Source organism: Panthera uncia, chromosome B4 (assembly GCF_023721935.1).
Source record: "Panthera uncia isolate 11264 chromosome B4, Puncia_PCG_1.0, whole genome shotgun sequence".
Taxonomy (NCBI): Eukaryota; Metazoa; Chordata; class Mammalia; order Carnivora; family Felidae; genus Panthera; species Panthera uncia.
In genome coordinates this window covers 13,896,733-13,915,389 of record NC_064809.1, presented here as the reverse complement: position 1 = coordinate 13,915,389, position 18,657 = coordinate 13,896,733, and the positions used below count along the sequence as shown (strand labels likewise).

Genomic DNA, 18,657 nt, shown 5'->3' with positions numbered 1-18,657 from the left:
CCCGCATCAGAAACAAACCAAAGGAGAAGTATATTGAAAATACTGGTGAAATCGTTGTACTGTTGGAATTTTTCCCAGCTTCTCGCTTGTAAATGTCTTTACATTAACAATTAACTTGTAAGTGCCAGGTACAAATCGTGCCAGGTACAACAGCTGAACCAGAGAAAGAAGCTATTAGAAAAACCATGAAAAGCCCGCTGGTTTTAAGCATGCAGTGTGGTTGGGTTAAGCATTTGGAGTCTAGAAGTCAGACTAGGATTCAGTCCTGACACTGCCACAACTAGATGTGTACTTGGCCAAGTCACTAAGCCCTTCGAAGGGTTAATTTCCTCACCTACAAAAGGGAGACAAAAGCGAGTGGTTCCACCTACCTTGTGCTGAGACGACTCGACACCTTAACGCACCGTAAAACCCCTGCATCACCCTGGGGAACGTGAATTCTCAAGACATCTTAGCTATTTTTCTACTGGTCCAAAAAAAGCTGAAATTCTGAATGGAACACACTTCTGGTAGAGGACTATTTTCCTTACTTACCTATACTATGGTAAACTGAGCTATAAAATCAAAATTGGAGAAACCTGGAAAGAGATTTTTGCATCTTGCTTAAGACTCAACCTACATTCCCCGCCCCCCCCCCCCCCCCCCTTAAAATCCCCTTTGACCCAAAAAAAAAGTGGGGCCAGCACAAAACAGCACCTCCTTTGCCTGCGATGCACCGTTTGCTGTGCCCACTCAAGCCAAGAGTCAGTCTAGTTTACAAGGACTTGTCAAAACCTGAAGATGAGTCCACAGGGGCACCTAATTCATCAGAGAGGAAGAGAAATATCACTTACTACTGGTGACTGGCTGCCTAGATCCTATAGATATCAATGGACACTGAAAAAAAATATGACATTAAAATCTACTATTTGTGTAGAAATAACCATGGGAAAATGCATGGAATATGTGCTGTAAAAGAAAAGCAAGAGAGGATACATCTCGAAACCAAAGAATAACTCCGGTATGCATCCATTCTGAACCTAAGACATAAATATTTGGGTTGGGACGCAGGTTTGACTGCTGTAACAAAGAAATCCAAAACAAATACGGCTTTAAAAGCTAGTAGGTTATTTCTCTCTCACATAGTCAGGCAAGGCAGTCCAGGCCCGGATGGAGGCCACGCAATCATCAAGGGTCTGAGTCACTGTTTCTTGTGCTCTGAATCCTCCAAATGGCTTGCATCTCATGGTTCAAGTTGGTTGCTCTATTATGTCTGCACTTTAGCTTATGGAGAAAAGGGCAAGAGAACATCATGCCCTTCCGTTTAAGGGAAAACCCAAGAGGTATAAAGAGGGGAATGGCACACCTCACTTCCATTAGTAAACCACCAGCCTGTACTGTTACATGGCCACATCTAGCTATAGTATAAGGTCTTGAGCCCAGGCAGTAATTCATCAGTATGAAAGATGAGGAAAATCAGTTTTAGGACATAACTAGCAGTCTCTGGCACCGTGGGGTGCATTTATTTAGTTGAGGTGTGTTAGCACCTTTTTTTTAAGAGAGAGAGAGAGACAGAGCTCGAGACAGGGAGAGGGGGTAGAGGAAGAAGGAGACAGAGTGAGAAAGAGAGAATCTTTTTTTTTTTAATATTTGTTTTTTGACAGAGAAAGAGAGAGAGAGAGAGGCAGAGAGAGATGGAGACACAGAATCCAAAGCAGGCTCCAGGCTTCAAGCTGTCAGCACAAGAGCCCAACAGAGGGTTTAAACTCACAAACTGTGAGATCATGATTTGAACTGAAGTTGGACACTTAACCAACTGAGCCATCCAGGTGGCCTGAGAGAGGCGGACAGGGGGGAGGAAGAGAATCTTAAGCAGATCCCTGCTCAGGTTGGAGCCCAACTCAAGGCTCGATCCCCCGACCTGGGGAATCATAACCTGAGCCAGAATCAGGAGTGGGACTCAGCCACCCAGGCACCCTGGAAATTAATTCTTTAATGATACCATGAGTCACTGGTTCAAATGCTGCTACAACATGTGAAGTCCTATATAGAAAAGTCCCAGAATTCATTGCTTCTGTGCATTCCATTGTTTACCAAGCAGATATTAAACCGGAAGTCATCTTATTCCAGGATAGTCTGATTGCTGCGCATCTAGGTTGCCTCCGCACTTTCAATGCTCTCTCTGCAAACGCTTTAACTGGAGCTTAATTTTCTCTGTCTTTTAGGCATCAAGTGTCTCCAGGGGCTATCACAGGAAAGTCAGCTCTGGCTAGGACAGCCCTCTGAGGTCCATCTGCAGTTTTCAGAGCAATCACTGGATCCTCAATAAAGACTTGAATCACTGAATCATCCAAACATACAAACCCTTCAGCCTTTAAAGTCAATATTGAAGAGGCACCTGGGTGGCTCAGTCGATTAAGTGTCCGACTTCAGCTCCGGTCATGATCTCATGGTCACATGTTCGAGCCCCACGTTGGACTCTGTGCTGACAGTTCAGATCCTGGAGCCTGCTTCAGATTCTGTGTCTCTCCCTCTCTCTGCCCCTCCCCCATTCACACTCTGTCTCTGTCTCTGTCTCTCTCTCTCTCTCTAAGATAAATAAAATATTAAAAATGTTTTAAAAAATCAATATCAAAATTAAATCAATTTGAGTAATAGGAACAGAATGCTATACCAAACCCACATGGAATTTAGCACTTCTTCCAAAAATATATACACTCCTGGTTTGATTTTTTTGTTTAAACTCCTTTATTTGTTAAAACTTTGACACCAGTACCCCCGAACACTGCTGAAACCAGGGGGAAGGCTGGCAAAGCCCTCATGTGAGGCCTGCCCTCCTTTTCACTCTTCTCAACGTACCACCTTTCAGCCTATGCCTTGGCCTGGTTTCTACTGAATTTACTGCCCTGTGCACGGCTCACCTCGAGAGTCTGGGAATTGTTGCTCCTGAATTTGGAAAGGAGGGAGAGTTGTTTCTGAGAGCTGAGTGCGGAGGCCGTTGCTACTCTGGCATCTGCGAGTGACCCTGAATTTGCTGTCCGTACGTACAGCAGGTTTTGAAAGGTGTTGAGTTGGGGCTTCACGCAGCCACATCGAGCTGAAGTGGGCAAGAAGCTAAGGCGCTGTTCTCTTCCTCCTAGGGGGAAGAAGGCTGACGTAGTTTTAGTAATTTTCCTCTATGCCAATCTCTTTTCAAAAAAGGATTCCAGGGCGCCTGGGTGGCTCAGTCGGTTGAGCGTCCACCTTCGGCTCAGGTCATGATCTCACGGTTCATGAGTTCAAGCCCTCTGTCAGGCTCTATGCCGACCACTCAGAGCCTGGAGCCTGGTTTGGATTCTGTTTCCCTCTTTCCCCACCCCCCCCTCCCCCCCCCCCCCCCAAAATAAACATTAAAAACAATTTTTTTTTAAGGATTCAAATCTAGGGGTGCCTGGGTGGCTCAGTTGGTTGAGTGTCTGACTTTACCCCAGGTCATGATCTCACAGTTCGTGGGTTCAAGCCCCACGTCCAGCTTTGTGTTAAGAGTGTGGAGCGTGCTTCCGATTCTGTGTCTCCTTCTCTCTCTGCCCCTCCCCCTGCTCATGCACTCCTGCACTTGCTCTCTCTCTCTCTCTCTCTCTCTCAAAACTAAACAAACATTTAAAAACATTTTTTTAAAAAGGATTCAAATCTGAACAGCAGAGATAAGAGATTAATGGCTTTGTAAGGGAGTATTTGGGGAGAGATTTGACAGAAGGTAGAGTCTTGAGGGGGTGTGACCTAATATACAAGAATGATTGCCTTCTCTAAAAGTTATTTAGATAAGGTTGATTTCAAATACAGAAACACGTTTCCAAGGGAGGACTGACCCCAAGGTGACCTCCCTTTTTCACACCTTGCGTCTACACTTTGATCACCCAGGGAAATCCAGATCTCCCAGAGGCTTCAGTGGAGGACTCCTTACACTCATATCGAAAAGATTACAGCAGGGGCAAGAACGGCATACCTTAGTGTGCTGCAGAGCTAGAAACGGCGAGAAGGGTGGCCCTAGCTCTGATGCTCACACTCAAGTGGGGTACAGGAAAACGCATAAAATGCTCTCTAAAATCCAATTTATAGCGCATGCTATCCGACTACACAGTCCACAAAGGGAGGTGGGAGATCTGAGAATACTTTTTTCACTCTTTCCCACAAGCTTCCCCTCTCCCCACATTTTTCACTGGTGGGAGCAGTAAAAGGTCTTCTCGCACCTGCTGGAGTACCGATCCTGTGGACAGCTCCTCTATGCTATTGGGTTTTTTTAGCGTTTATTTATGTATTTTGAGAGCGTGCGCGCACAAGTGTGAGCTGGGGAGGGGGCAGAGAGAGAGAGAGAGAGAGAGAGAGAGAGAGAGAGGGAGAGGGAGAACCCCAAGCAGGTTCCATGCTGCCAGCACAGAGCCCGATACGGGGCTCGATCTCATAAACCGTGAGATCATGACCTGAGCCAGAATCAAGAGTTGGACGTTGAACGGACTGAGCTACCCCCTGTCCCCTGTGCTGCTGTTACTGCTGTTACTTGTACTGCCTGAATGACCACCGACTACGGTCTTTGTCATTTACTCTTACATTCTGCTCCAGTCACGGTCATAGGCACTGCACTGACATTACCTCTTTAAATCCTCACAAACCCCTGTAAGTAGGTTCTGTTATTACTCCTATCAGTCATGTGACGACAGTGATGCTGGAGGAGGAGGACTGAACAATTTGCACCAGGTCATGCAGCTGAAAAGGGTCATGCAGAGCTGGGAGGTGACAAATCGGCGGGGGTCTCGAGACAGCCTATAGGAAAGAAGCCGGTGAGGCTCGGACTTAGCAGATCAGATGAGTGGGATTGTTCTGTCATGATGAACTTGAAAGACAACCCATTCCCCTTGCTTAAAACTCCTCCTTGTCACCTATTATGCTCCCATGACAGTGAACTCTCATCTCATTGACAAAGGCCTGCATGATTGGACACCTGTGCCCTCCCCCCCACCCCCCACCCCCCCCAGGCAGACCTCCGAACACTCCCTGCCGCGTCCTGGTGCTCTAGTTACGTTTGGGCCAATCTGCCAGAAGTCTACTTGCTAGAGGCACTGGCTGGACTGCTGGCTTTGTATGTGATGTGCAGCCCTTCCATCAGACAGACTGTGAACTCCCAGAAAGCAGAGAACAAGCCCTGGGGAAGGAAACTCATGAGTTACTACTCTGATCGCAGCAGAGGGGACATGGGGATAACGGGCATGCAGTGACATACTCTGAGTAATTGACTCCGTCAGGGATGCAGAAAGTGGCAGTTGCTAAGGCAGCACGTAAGAGAGCCCCTCACGCAGACCTGGAAGACCCGGGAGGGCCTCCCAGAACCAGGAATGAATGAAGAGAGACTTCTCGAGTGCATCACCTGAGGTCAGGTGAAGGACAGGAGGGGCCAGGGGCAGAGGGCAATGCTCTGGCTAAAACATATGCAATATGGAGGTCAGACAGAGCTTGGCTGGCTGCGAAAACTGAAAGAAGTTCTATGAGGCTGGAATTACCAGGGGAGGCCTGTGGAGTGTGGACAGGTGAGGGCAGAAAGGTAAGTAGGGGAAGAACATGAACACCCTCAAACCAGAGTCTGTACTCTATCCAGTCAGCAATGGGCCACTGGATATTAAGTATTAAATATTACTATTTAGATATTAAGTATTAAAATGTCTTAAGCAGAAGAGCGACATGACCAAATGAGCATTTTTGAACAATCGCCGTGTTCTTTATTTCTTCTGCATTTTCCTACAAGCTACTGAAAAGAGTTTTCTGCATATGGCATTGATGACACAGGTGCTTCAGGTACTGAGATTTCCCAAGGAAGATTAAATTTGTTAACTTTTTTCCTCACCTCTGGGTAGAAAGTTGCATCCATCCCTACGGGAGAAATCCCCTCCTGGAGCCAGGAAAGGCGCCATATTGTCTGTGAGGCAACAACAATCAGCTCTTTTGTGTTTAGGTTCAGTAAGGAAGGTTGCAAGGGTGAACTAGGCTCTGAGGGCACTGGCTTCAACAGGGTGGAATAATGACCTTATCGTAGGTGGTCCTTAATCAACCTTTTGAGTAAGCGTGCGGGAAAATGGAGGGTCCCTGAGGAGGGAGACAGGTATATGACAGCCAACACTCCCATGGAACTTATTACATGCCAGGCACTGTCCTAAGGACTCTGCATGTATATGAGCTCAGCTAATCCTAACAGCCCTGTGACAGAGGGACCCTATTAACCCCATTCTCTAGATGAAGAAACTAATGCACAGAGAGGTTGAATAACTTGCTCCGGTCACCCAGCTGATGAGCAGCAGTGCTGGGAGTCAAGGCTACACTTCCAGAGCCAACTAACTGTGCCTCTTCTACCCACAGTCCATGGGAACTGGAGGCATTGCTTTCCCTTCGCCTCGTCTCGGACCCAGCCTTCCCGGCCAAGCCATAGCTCTCCCGTTCATCGTCCACCGCCAATGTGTCTGAAGTAGAGGATCTCTAATTTCTGGTCTCTCTGTGATTCCATAAGTGGGGCTGTGGTCCCAGCCCCAGGGATATCCAGCATCCTGAGCTGGAGGAAAGGAAAATCGCTCCCCAGTTTTACGATAAATTACTCATCTGAATTGTTCACCCCTCATTCTAGGTTTTCTGTTCAAGTATCACTTCCTCCTAGAAGCCTTTCCTGGCTGCTTGTCTAAAATACACACATAATGGGGCACCTGGGTGGCTCAATCTGACTCTTGATTTTGGCTCAGGTCATGATCTCAAGGTCATGAGATCAAGCCCCATGTTGGGCTTCCAAGCTGAGTGTGGAGGCTGCTTGGGATTCTCTGTCTGTCTGTCTGTCTCTTTCTCTCTCTCTGCCCCTCCTCCACTTGTGCACGTGCTCTCTCTCTCAAAAAAAATAAATTCTATTTAACACACACACAAACACACACACTCTTACTCTTTATTCCCTGGCTCTGCTTTATTTCACAGCACCTATTGCTAGCTGAATGTATTTGTTTAATTGGTTACCTGTTTAATCTACATAATTTGTAGGTTATATATAAATAATATGTATTTATACATATGTATAAATACATATATACATAAATAACATGTATTTATCTATATAAACTATTATGTTATATAAAAAATCACATGTGTATACATAAATTTTTAACATTTATTTATTTTTTTGAGAGAGAGAGAGAGAAACAGAGGATGAGCAGGAGAGGGACAGAAAGAGGGAGACACAGAATCGGAAGCAGGCTCCAGGCTCTGAGCTGTCAGCACAGAGCCCGATGCAGGGCTCGAACCCACGAACCGTGAAATCATGACCTGAGATGAAGTCAGACGCTTAACCGGCTGAGCCACCCAGGTGCCCCAACATATGTGTATATATAAATGTAAATTCCATAATAGCATTTACATGATCTATTTATTTGTTTCATTGGTTACTTGGTTATTGTCATTCTCTCTTACTAGAATATTACATATATATATAAAACATATAAAATTTGTAGATTATGTATAACACAGAACATATATTTACACATATGTATAAATACATTCATACATAAATGACATATGCATATCTATATAAATTATTATGTTATATAAATAATAACATGCGTGCAAACATAAATGCAAATTCCATGATGGCGGAGACCTGGTCTTTCACTACTATAGTCTTAGCTCCTAGAACACTGTCTGGCAACAAAAGGGGGCCGCTCAAAAAATGTTTTTAAGTACTGAAGTAAATGAAAGGCAAGTAAAATTAATATTGACCAGCTTTGCAGCCTCACCTCACCATGGAGCCCGTTTCACCTCACCCCTTCTCACCTCTTTTTCCTTTACTTCCACATCTATAAGCTCTACTGTGGAAAAAAGAAAAAACACAAGTTTGGGGGGGGTTCTGTTTTGTTTTGTTCTTTTTTTACTTCCTCCTATGTAATGTTCCTCCTCACCCTGCATCTCTATGAGTCTGTGCTGGTTTCCCAGGGTGCACTTCTTCCTGTGTCAGGGGAGAACAGCGTGTCTACTTTGGCAGCACTGGCCCTGTGATACCCTGCATATCTCGGTGGAACCGACGCCCGACACTTGGCAGACTTCCCTCCCTCACAGAAGTGAGCTCTGTGATTCCCACTCCATGATGTGAGGCAATGAACTCTGTCATTTGGAATTCTGTCCAGCTCATTGTTGGGAGTTTGTCTAACACTGAGTCAAGAGATTTGGGGAGGACACAAATAAATGAGTGCAAACCCCAAGGGACAACAATTCTTCAGCTATCTGTGAAAACAAACCTCAGTGGGATCTGGCCTCAATGGGCTCCAGGTCCTGTGGTGAACAGAAGACAACTTCCCTGGGCAGGAAGGGGTCTCCTGCTTCACCCTGCCACCCACCTCAACTCCCACTCTGTCCACTGTCTTCTCAATTTCTTTAGCCCAAGCAGAATGGCAGGAGACAAAACAGGGCCAGAAAGGTTGATCAGCTGGACTTCGTCCATAAAAGGAATTCTAGTGCAAAGTTCTAAAGGGAGGGAGGTATGTTTTTCAAATTGTCATTGTTTTTCTCATTCTGGACTCTCCTACAACAGATTTTGCTCACTCAAAATGGAAAAACAAGAGGGAGTTATCTTCATGTAAATATTGGAACAAAAGAATAGAATCCCAGTGGAAGAATCCAACTTAAAGGTATTTCTTCAAGAATATTCGACAGGTTGGAAATGCAAGCTGGTGCAGCCAGTCTGCAAAACAGTATGGAGGTTCCTCAAAAAATTAAAAATAGAACTATCCTACAACCCAGCAATTGCACTACTAGGCATTTATCCAAGAGATACAGGGGTGCTGTTTCGAAGGGACGCGTGCACCCCCATGTTTATAACAGCACAATCAACAATAGCCAAAGTATGGAAAGAGCCCAAATGTCCATAGATGGATGAATGGATAAAGAAGATGTGGTATTTATATACAATGGAGTATTACTCGGCAATCAAAAAGAATGAAATCTTGCCATTTGCAACTACGTGGGTGGAACTGGAGGGTATTATGCTAAGTGAAATTAGTCAGAGAAATACAAATATCATATGACTTCACTCATATGAGGACTTTAAGAGACAAAACAGATGAACATAAGGGAAGGGAAATAAAAATAATATAAAAACAGGGTCGGGGACAAAACAGAAGAGACTCATAAATATGGAGAACAAACTAAGGGTTACAGGAGGGGTTGTGGGAGGGGAGATGGGATAAATGGGTAAAGGGCACTAAGAAATCTCCTCCTGAAATCATTGTTGCACTATACGCTAACTAATTTGGATGTGAATTTTAAAAAATAAGAAATAAAATTAAAAATATATATATACAGGAAAAAGGAAAGTATTAAAAAAAGAAAGAGATAAAAGTTATGAAAAAATCATATTTGAAACAATAGCCAGTATTCAAATATTATCAACCTTACCAGTAATTAAAGAAAAAACAAAGCATTATGATGCAATATTCAAGAAATTCTATTAGTAAAATTTTTAAAAGAATGAAAATAACTACATCAATAATAATGTATTAAATAATTCTTTCTGTGTAATATTGTTAGAAATGTAAATTGGTATGCAAATTCTAGAACAACATATGTTTATATGTTATCTTATTACATCTGTTAACAAAGTATCAAACATTTGCATTTTGGACAAAATTAAAAAAAAAAAAAAAAAGATTCAACGGGTGGGGCACCTGGGTGGCTCAATAGGTTAAGTGTCTGACTTCTGCTCAGGTCATAATCTCACGGTTCATGGGTTTGAGCCCCTCGTCAGGCTCTGTGCTGACAGCTCAGAGCCTGGAGCCTGCTTTGGATTCTGTGTTTCCCTCACTCTCTGCTCCCCAGCCCCCACACCCCCCCCCATTCACTCTCTCTCTCTCTCTCTGTCTCTCTCAAAAATAAGCATTAAAAAAAAAGAATATTCAACATGCGAGCATTCAGAAATCATAGTAAATATTCAGTATCAAATCGGAATCTGAAATATTCAGTACCACATCTCTAACATATGCTTTTACCAGGTTGATCTGAATCATGGCACATTTTATGTAAATACAGTGTTAATTAAGATAAAGCTTTATTTCTGTCTCAAATGTTTTAGGCCAGAATTAACCAAATTATTTTCTCTGAGCATCACTTCAGATTCTTATTGCATACTTCAGGAAAATATTTTATTCTATCACTGATATATCAAAAAAATGTTCTGAAGTCATTGAAGACATTTGGGTATGTTGCCTCACAATTTTTCTTCATTCACAAAACTCTTTTCTTCTCCATAATAAACTTTTTGTCACCAACAACATCTACTGAGTACCTCTCTGTACAGAGCAGCCTGCTAAACGCTATCATCTCAGATGACAACTGTTTAGGCCAATGTACCACGAAGCCTCTAGTTGCCAAGTAAGTCCCCTTATGCATTGGGTTCTCTTGGTTTGTGTCTCAGAATGCTTCCTTTTGATTTATTTTACATCACATGCCTTTGAAACACTGGATTTTCCCCAAAGCCTCAACATGTCTCTGGATTGGAACCCTTTCTCCATTTCCGAAGCTTTTCTAAATAACACAAGAGGGACCATATTAAGAAATACTGAAATTGCAAACGCCCTTTCAAAACACGTATCTTCCAAGTGGGGTGAATATCAAGCAATCACACTCATTCAAATCCAAAATACATGAATATAAAAAATGAAAGTTCCCTCATATTACATCTCTGAAATGTCAACATTTCATGAAAATATTTGTGTCTAGGGACCTTGTACAACTGGGACTTATTTAGATATAGCAATAACTTTCCCCTTTTCTTCTAAACTCATAGCAGCCTACACCTCGCTTCCATGTCTAGACAAAACAGAATCATCATGTTGTCCAATCTTAGATTCGTTTCCCCCTGAAATCATCTGCCAGCGAGAGGTGAAAAGGAGTAGGTTACAAACTCAGACAAGCCATTCTGACAGTTTCCATCTATCTCTCATTTTGCAACTAACTGGTGCAAATATCGGACGTCTGATTGACCTCCCGCACTCATTTCTGGCACACGTCCTACACCAGCTGCTCAGTGCCGCTTTTGGCGAGATGCTGATGAGCTGGCTCTGTATCCCCAGGGATGAGAAGGATACAGAGACACACGAATGACCGCTTAACCACATCTTAGATATGACCTCTTTAAAACTCTGATCAGTAAAGTTTTTAAGGCGATGGTGATTGTAGACCAATTCTTTCAGAAATGTAATCATTTTGACTTTCAGGGGAAAGGGGTACTTTAAATGAGCAAAAAGAAAAACTAAGGAAGCTAAAATAGACAAGAGAAGAGATTGTTGCTTGGTGTGCGTGAAATAAGTTTTTTTAATCCTTCTGTGCTATTTGAGTTTCTTCTTATCACGCGGGTGTGTTTCCAGGTGAAAAAGAATGAGAACGTTTTACGTCCAAAATGTATCTTAATTATTGTGTTCACGGGTTAGCAAAACAGAGCCCATGTCAAAAATGGTCCACGAGAGGATGCTATAAGTGGAACAAAGGCCAGCATGGCCTAGGTTGTGAGGTCTAATTGTGACACTGGAAACCCCCCCTTGTGACACCTTGTTCATACCCTCCTGTCCTCCCAGGCATCTCACCTCCCCGAACTCCTTCATCTCCAACCCAGATCTCCTTCTTGTTCTCAGCTGTCAACTAATCCCTACGAAGGTGTTCAATGTTTAAAATGTGTGATTTCAAGCAACAGTTCATTCCAGAGGGGTGCCTCAGTTGAGGCAGCAAATCAGGTCACTCCTCGGCCTCATGATGTGTGAATCAGAGGCAAGGCCAAGAGAGCCGGTGACCACATGTGTGTGTATCAAAACAGAATAAGGATGACAGATGGGGCTCCTCAACTATGAGCTGTTATTCATTTAACCAGCCGACAATATGCTATGCATCAGGCTAGGAGTCAAGGCTACAGAAAAAAAAAATATTTTTTGAGGCAACGTCCCACCCTAGAGAAGTTCATATGCTCATGTGGAAGGTAGGCACATCAATAAATCATTGCTGTTCCGTGTGATAAATGGCTAAAATAGAGGGATACAAAATGCCACAGAATCCCTGAAGAGACTATGTCCTTGAGGGATTTTAAACGGAAGAGCTATGTAGTCATAAATACCTGTCTGGCAGGATCATGGAAGACCAGAAACCAGGAGACCAGAGGGAATGACCTGACACAGTCACACCACAGCAGACGAGGGCAGTGGGAACAGGCAGCAAGAGGCCAGTCCTCCAATGGAGTTATCTCAATAACTTATCAGATAATGTCCATCCTGTATGGAGAAAAAGAGAGTGATTGTCACCCTCTGGTGGCCAACCCTCAAAATGGAAGAATTCATACTGGACTGTGTGTGTCAGTTTGTTGTTAACTATTCTAAACGATGATTCTGCTTAAGGTACCATTAATGTTCACGCGTGTAATTGAAAAAGCATGAAAAAAAATGTTATTTTAAGGCAGCCTTACATCTGAAGTCTGTGTTCTGATCCGTGGCCATAAAAACACTATAGCATTCATTTAGAACAACCATCATCTAGTTGTGACAAGCTGTTTTATCTGCTGTCCTTTTCATAGTTAACAAGTTATCAGGATGTACTGAAAAGGGTTTCAATGGGGCACGTGGGTGGCTCAGTTGGTTAAAGCGACCAACTTCAGCTCAGGACGTGATCTCGCGGTTCATGAGTTTGAGGCTTGCGTGGGGCTCTGTGCTGGTGGCTCAGAGCCCGGAGCCTGAGCCTGCTTTGGACTCTGTGTCTCCCTCTCTGACCTTCTCCCACTCACACTCCACCTTCCTGTCTCTCTCTCTCTCTCTCAAAAATAAATAGATGTTAAAAAAAAAGGGGGGGGGGCCTCAATCAGGATTTCCTGGCTCTGCCTCTAATGAGGTACGGGATATTAAACCAGTTATCCCCTTACACCCTGGTTTTCCCAACGAGGAAATGATTCTAGGGCCCCTCTGAGCTCTGTCATGTGTCAGCTTGCACATCCAATTTGTCTTTCTTCTCCTTCACCTGATGGAAATGGGCCCATTCAGTAAATGTGCCCTTTATCTCCTGATTTCTCCACATCTATCAGTTGTGTGTAATACAGATTGCCTACCTGCTAGTGAGCCCGTTGTGTTCAAATATGGTTCATATCTACTATCTGTGAAACCCTTCAACAGCTTAGCAATTATAGCTTTACAAAGTCCATCATTTAGTCATAAAAAGGTTAATCATCTCCATCGCGCAAAATATTCTTTGTGTGACCACACATACTCTTACCGGTTTCAAAGTAAAAAAATTTATCTTAATCAACCACCTAATAATTTACTGATCAATATTCAAATTTTGTTTTTAAAGAATATGTCACTCAAAAAAAAGATATTCACTCAACTGAATTTAAACAAGAATAATAAAGATAATCAAAATTATTATTTTTTTAAAGACTAAAGCAAACAATGCCTCAAATAATTCTCCCCAGACCTTAAAGTTGTATTTACATATAGGAAAACTTGCTATCACGGGGTAAAAGGCAAGAAGGTTGCTGGGACTAACACGCACCGGCCCTGCTCAACCACACCTGGCTTTATGAAGGGCATTTGTGCTACACGTGAGTTTTCACTCCCCCAACACCAACCCAAGGCTGACAAACAGAATAGAGAGCTTTTGCTATTCTATTTATGTTTGCAGTGATCATTTAAAATCCCTTAGATACTTAGACTAAGCATAAAAACGCCAGATTCCCCTCAAGGTTTATGACTTCATATCAGATTAAACCCCAAGCCTCCTCTTTTCTCTTTTTTGTTTCATTCAGTTTCTCAGGTTCAGTTCCTCCATCCAGAATTTAAAGGGAAAGGAAGATAGGTCAGAAATTAAATTTCAATCCTCTTTCTTTTTTACGTAACACATTGTTCACCAAGATGGTGCATTTATTTTTTTTAATGTTTATTTATTTTTGAGAAAGAGACAGAGACAGAGTGTGAGTAGTGGAGGGGAAGAGAGAGATGGAGAGAGAGGGATACACAGAATCTGAAGCAGGCTCCAGGCTCTGAGCTATCAGCGCAGAGCCCAATGCCAGGAACTGTTGAGATCATGACCTGAGCCGAAGTCAGCTGCTTAACCGACTGAGCCATCCAGGCGGCCCAAGATTGTGAATTTTAAAGACCAAGAGTGGTATGAAAAAATGTCATATCATTTACTTTGCTCTGTGGGCTTCCAGGCTACTTATTTTGCCTTCTCCCAATTCAGCCAACTAGCCTAGAAATATGTAAAGATATCTAGTTTACTTTTTAGTAATTAAAAAGAACAAGAAAGAAGACTTTTTAAGTTTTCTGAACTCCAATCCTACAGGTAATGGCTGGATGAAAACTAAAAGTAATTTACCAATTAGAAAAGGGGCAGGGAACTCCAGGATCCAAAGTACAGGGGAAGTTGTTTGGGGCTTAGAAGTTACTGTTTTGATGCACTGAATATTTCAGGTGAATGACTCCCCTCCAAGACTGTCATCGAATTTACCTAAAGGGAGAGGTGAAAATCACATAAACCAAGCCCTAACACTGCTGCCTCTCATCATGTGAACTATGACCCTAAGCCATGCGGGGCAGCTCGATTCCTTGAATAGAAAGAGATCTCAAAAGGATGTAGGGACCACTTTGCAACCTATGGTCCAAAACATTCTAACAAAACCCTGTGCGTGATGTGACATCGGTTTTCAGAAAATATGGAGATGAAGGAGCAAGTAAAACCAGGTGGGACACAATCAGCAAAATCCAGACTACGGGAAACTCCCTAGGATGAGCAATCCAGGTTTTTAAGAAGAAAATATCAAAAGGAGAAATAAAGGCATGGAGGAAAGAATTCATAGGTTAAAAGACATTTGGGGGCACCTGGGTGGCTCAGTCATTTAAGAGTCCGACTTCGGCTCAGGTCATGATCCCTCGTGAGTTTGAGCCCCACATCAGGCTCTGTGCTGACAGCTCGAAGCCTGGAGCTTGCTTCGGATTCTGTGTCTTCCTCTCTCTCTCTGCCCCTCCCCCGCTTGTGCCCTGTCTCTCTCTCTCTCTCTCTAAAAAAATAAACATTAAAAACAATTTAAAAAAAAAAAGACATTTGTAAGACATTATGAACAATCACACTTTATGCCTCTTATTTTGGATCTCGAGTCAAACGGTGACAATCCAATCGTGAAAACTTGAACCCTGACGGGTTATTGATGTGCTTAAGGAATGGCTGTTAATTTTTTTTTTAAGTGTGATCATGGTATCAATGTTATGCTCGAGCCCTTGTGTTTTACAGTAATATCCTGGAATGATTAAGATTTGCTTCCAATAATCGGGGAGGAGGGTGTGGGTGGATGAGGCTACAGAATTCAAGAAGAACCATGACTTAGTAATTGTTGAAACTGAATGACAGGAACTTGAAAGTCCATTATTCTGTGTAGATTTTTGAAATTTTCAATAAGAAAAAGGAAAAAAAAAGAAAAATAAAACCAACAATGAGATTGACAGTATTGGGGAGGATGAAAAGCAGCTGCTGTTCCCAAACACAGGAGTGAGAACTGTTGCCATGACCTTGTAGAGCTATTTGGCATTCTGAAGTAAAGTGCTGTGTGTACCTCTATGACCTACCATCTCACTCTTAGGTATTTAGAAAACGAACTCAGGCTGAATTGCCCTCTAAGTGGCTTTTTAACCCCTCGTCCACTGCTTTCTAATATTTTTAAATCATGGACTCCTATCCGAAATCACACAGGGGCACCTGAGTGCCTCAGTTGGTAAAGCATTTGACTCTTTATTTCATCCCAGGTCATGATCTCACAGTTCATGAAATCAAGCCCCGCGTCAGGCTTTGCGGTGGCAGCGTGGAACCTCTTAGGATTGTCTCTCTCCCTCTCCCTGCCCCACCCCTACTCTCTCTCTGTCAAAATAAATATTTTAAAAATCACACAAACTAGGGGCACCTGGGTGGCTCAGTCAGTTGAGCATCGGACTTCAGCTCAGGTCATGATCTCACGGTCTGTGAGTTCAAGCCCCACATTAGGCTCTCTGCTGACGGCTCAGAGCCTGGAGCCTGCTTGAGACTCTGTGTCTCCCTCCCTCTCTGCCCCTCCCCTGCTCATGTTTTGTCTTTCTCCCTCTGTCCAAAATAAATAAACATTTAAAAAAAATTTTTTTTTAATCACGCAAACTACATTGGATGAGGGGATGTAAAGTTCAACTGGCTGCAATTATCTATAGGTATTTTTTATGTCTTGTTATGATGTAGTTAAGGTGCGTAAAACGTACAGGTTTAAAGGACTATCTCACACATAAACAAGAATGTGTGTTGTCTGTAATACTGGAAAATGGAAGCAATATGAATATGCATCAATAGATAAATGGTTTAAACAAAGTGTGGAGAATTCACTCCACGTGCAAATGTAAAAATGAATCAACTACATATGAACCTCGATAGTCTTCCAAAACATAATGTTGAATGGAAAAAAAAAAGCAAGTTGCAAGCAGACAAAGTCAGCATGATAGATGACAAAGACACGAATGGAAAAAGTGAACTCTAAATACGAGGGAGCAGGGCCGTCAATGCAACTGGGAATGATACAGAGCGTGTGAGCATACTCGTGACATTCTGGTTCGTAAGCTGAGTGTAGGTTCATGTATGTTTGTTATATTATTATCTATCCTATTTTGCATTCCTGAAATATTTAATGAAGAATACATTGAACAAGATGACGCCTATTAGCCAGCTCCAGGGATAGGCTTGGGGCGACAGGAAAGGGGCAGCAGCCAGCCGGTCACACATTCTTAACTCATTACAGAGAGTTCATGTTATTTCTTACAGTGTTGGGGACTTTTTAAAAATCGAAAAGCAGTTTTCTGCAAGTAAAAATCTAATTTGCAGAGTAACATGATTTTCAGGACTCTGTTGTTCTACGTGTGAAAAGAATAGTAAAGGCTTTGTCTATGTTCATCCACCCATCTGAATTATAAGACCTGGAGAGAAAACCCCAGCAGAATACCTTGAGAATCTCAGATGAAGGGCATTAAAGACAAATGCCCAACGAATGGATGTTTTTACAATTTACTCACAATTTACCTTACTTACTCAAAGCACAGAATTTTAAAAGGTTTGAAAAAATGAGACTTTAAATCTTAGTTGGTACCTATCCAGAACTTGCTGAAGAGGTCAGGGTTTCCCTTCCAACCTGTTCTATGCATATTGCAAGTTTCTGATTAGTGTCCCAGAAAGCAACAATTCTGAAATCCGACCAAAAAGACAGTATCGCAGCGCCATCTACTGAACCCTAGATAATTTCACACAAAAACTTGGGAAATGTCCTAAGAAAACGTGGGCTTTTAAACCAAACATGAAATATAAGTGCAAAGCCTCAGAACTTTTTTTAAAGTTTTTATTTATTTTGAGAGCGAGAGAGAGCAGGGGAGGGCCAGAGAGAGAGGGAGAGAGAAAAAATCCCAAGCAGGCTCCACATTGTCAGCACAGAGCCCAACCGCAGGGCTCAAACTCACAGACCGTGAGATCATGACCCGATCCGAAACCAGGAATCCCATGTTTAACCGACTGAGCCCCCGCCTCAGAAGAACTTTTTAAATCAACGTATTTATTTAACTCCTTAACACTGATTTCAGTATTAAAATACATGTAACATAGCACTGCTGTGCAGGCTGCATTTCAAAACATGAGGTTTGGTTTTATTTTACACACCACTACTAAACTACACTATTACTCATGAAAGGACAGCCTTAAAATACCCTTTACTTCAGAACTGTGTGCTATAGAGTGGGATTTGGGGTGTCAGGCGGGGGGGGGGGTGCTGGAAAAGTCTCAGGGACCCACCTTGTCGAAGGGGAAGAGCCCTGGCTGGCAGGGCTGACCCGTCTCCGTGGCTCAGGTAGCCACCGCCCATGTGATCACGGCACTGCCCAGCGTGTTGCTCGATGGTTCTGGAAGCTGCTGCGGGAGCTCAGGCTCCAGCACACCACTCCGTCCGAGACAGATAGGGATTCTGAGGCCCCTGCCTAGAAAAGCATATGTTGGGGTACAGTTGCCCCAGGCCCTAATCTCCTTATAACTTCGGCCCGCTTCAAAATGAAAGCGCTTCAATATCAGCCCAGGCGTAGTCCCCTTGCCTGAGGCATTTCTTTTGCAGAGCATTTCTTTTTAATTTTTAGGAACCTGCAGGGCACGTCGGCCCCCTCCCATCCCAACCGCAATCACCCATCTCTCTAACCCAGCTCGCAGGGGCTGCACGCAGAGACGCCACGAGCTGGAGGCAAGCGCCAGGTGTACCTTACAACCGGTTTGCTCCCGCACAGACCAGACTAGACCAGTAAGCCCCCCTCACCCCCACCCCGCAGACCCCGTCACTGATCTGCCACTGACTTTTCCCTCCATTGTAACGCGAGGACTCACGCATAGGGGTGGAGAGCTACTGAAGGAAACGTGGGACATAGGAAACAGCGTGTTCTGTCCACTGCGCCTGCGCACCCTCCGCCTTTCCCCGCCCCTACGTGCCTAGACGTCACGGCGCTCCCACCTCCGCGCCTTAAAAACCTTTCCCGCGCGTTGTTGGGAAGCAGCCTGGTGTCTCTCTCGCCGGGGCCATGTCCCTCTTGCCTGGGGGCGAGCTGACCATAAACGCCATCCGCACCA

The 18,657-nt window shown here is 43.5% G+C and overlaps 2 long non-coding RNA genes across 2 annotated transcripts in view; both read right to left on the bottom strand.

The window, feature by feature from the left end:
• Positions 1–3,237, bottom strand: part of LOC125918619 (uncharacterized) — a 7,381-nt gene extending 4,144 nt beyond the window's left edge. The window contains exons 1-2 of the long non-coding RNA XR_007456513.1: positions 2,901–3,237; positions 697–798 (exon numbers count right to left, since the gene is read on the bottom strand). This is a non-coding gene — a long non-coding RNA (uncharacterized LOC125918619). The remainder of the gene's footprint in view (positions 1–696; positions 799–2,900) is intronic.
• Positions 3,238–12,033: 8,796 nt separating this feature from the next.
• Positions 12,034–18,371, bottom strand: LOC125918620 (uncharacterized). Its single transcript, XR_007456514.1, has 3 exons — positions 18,236–18,371; positions 17,842–18,023; positions 12,034–12,284 (listed from the first exon to the last, which is right to left on the bottom strand). It is a non-coding gene; the product is annotated as an uncharacterized LOC125918620 (long non-coding RNA).
• Between the last annotated feature and the right edge of the window lie 286 nt (positions 18,372–18,657).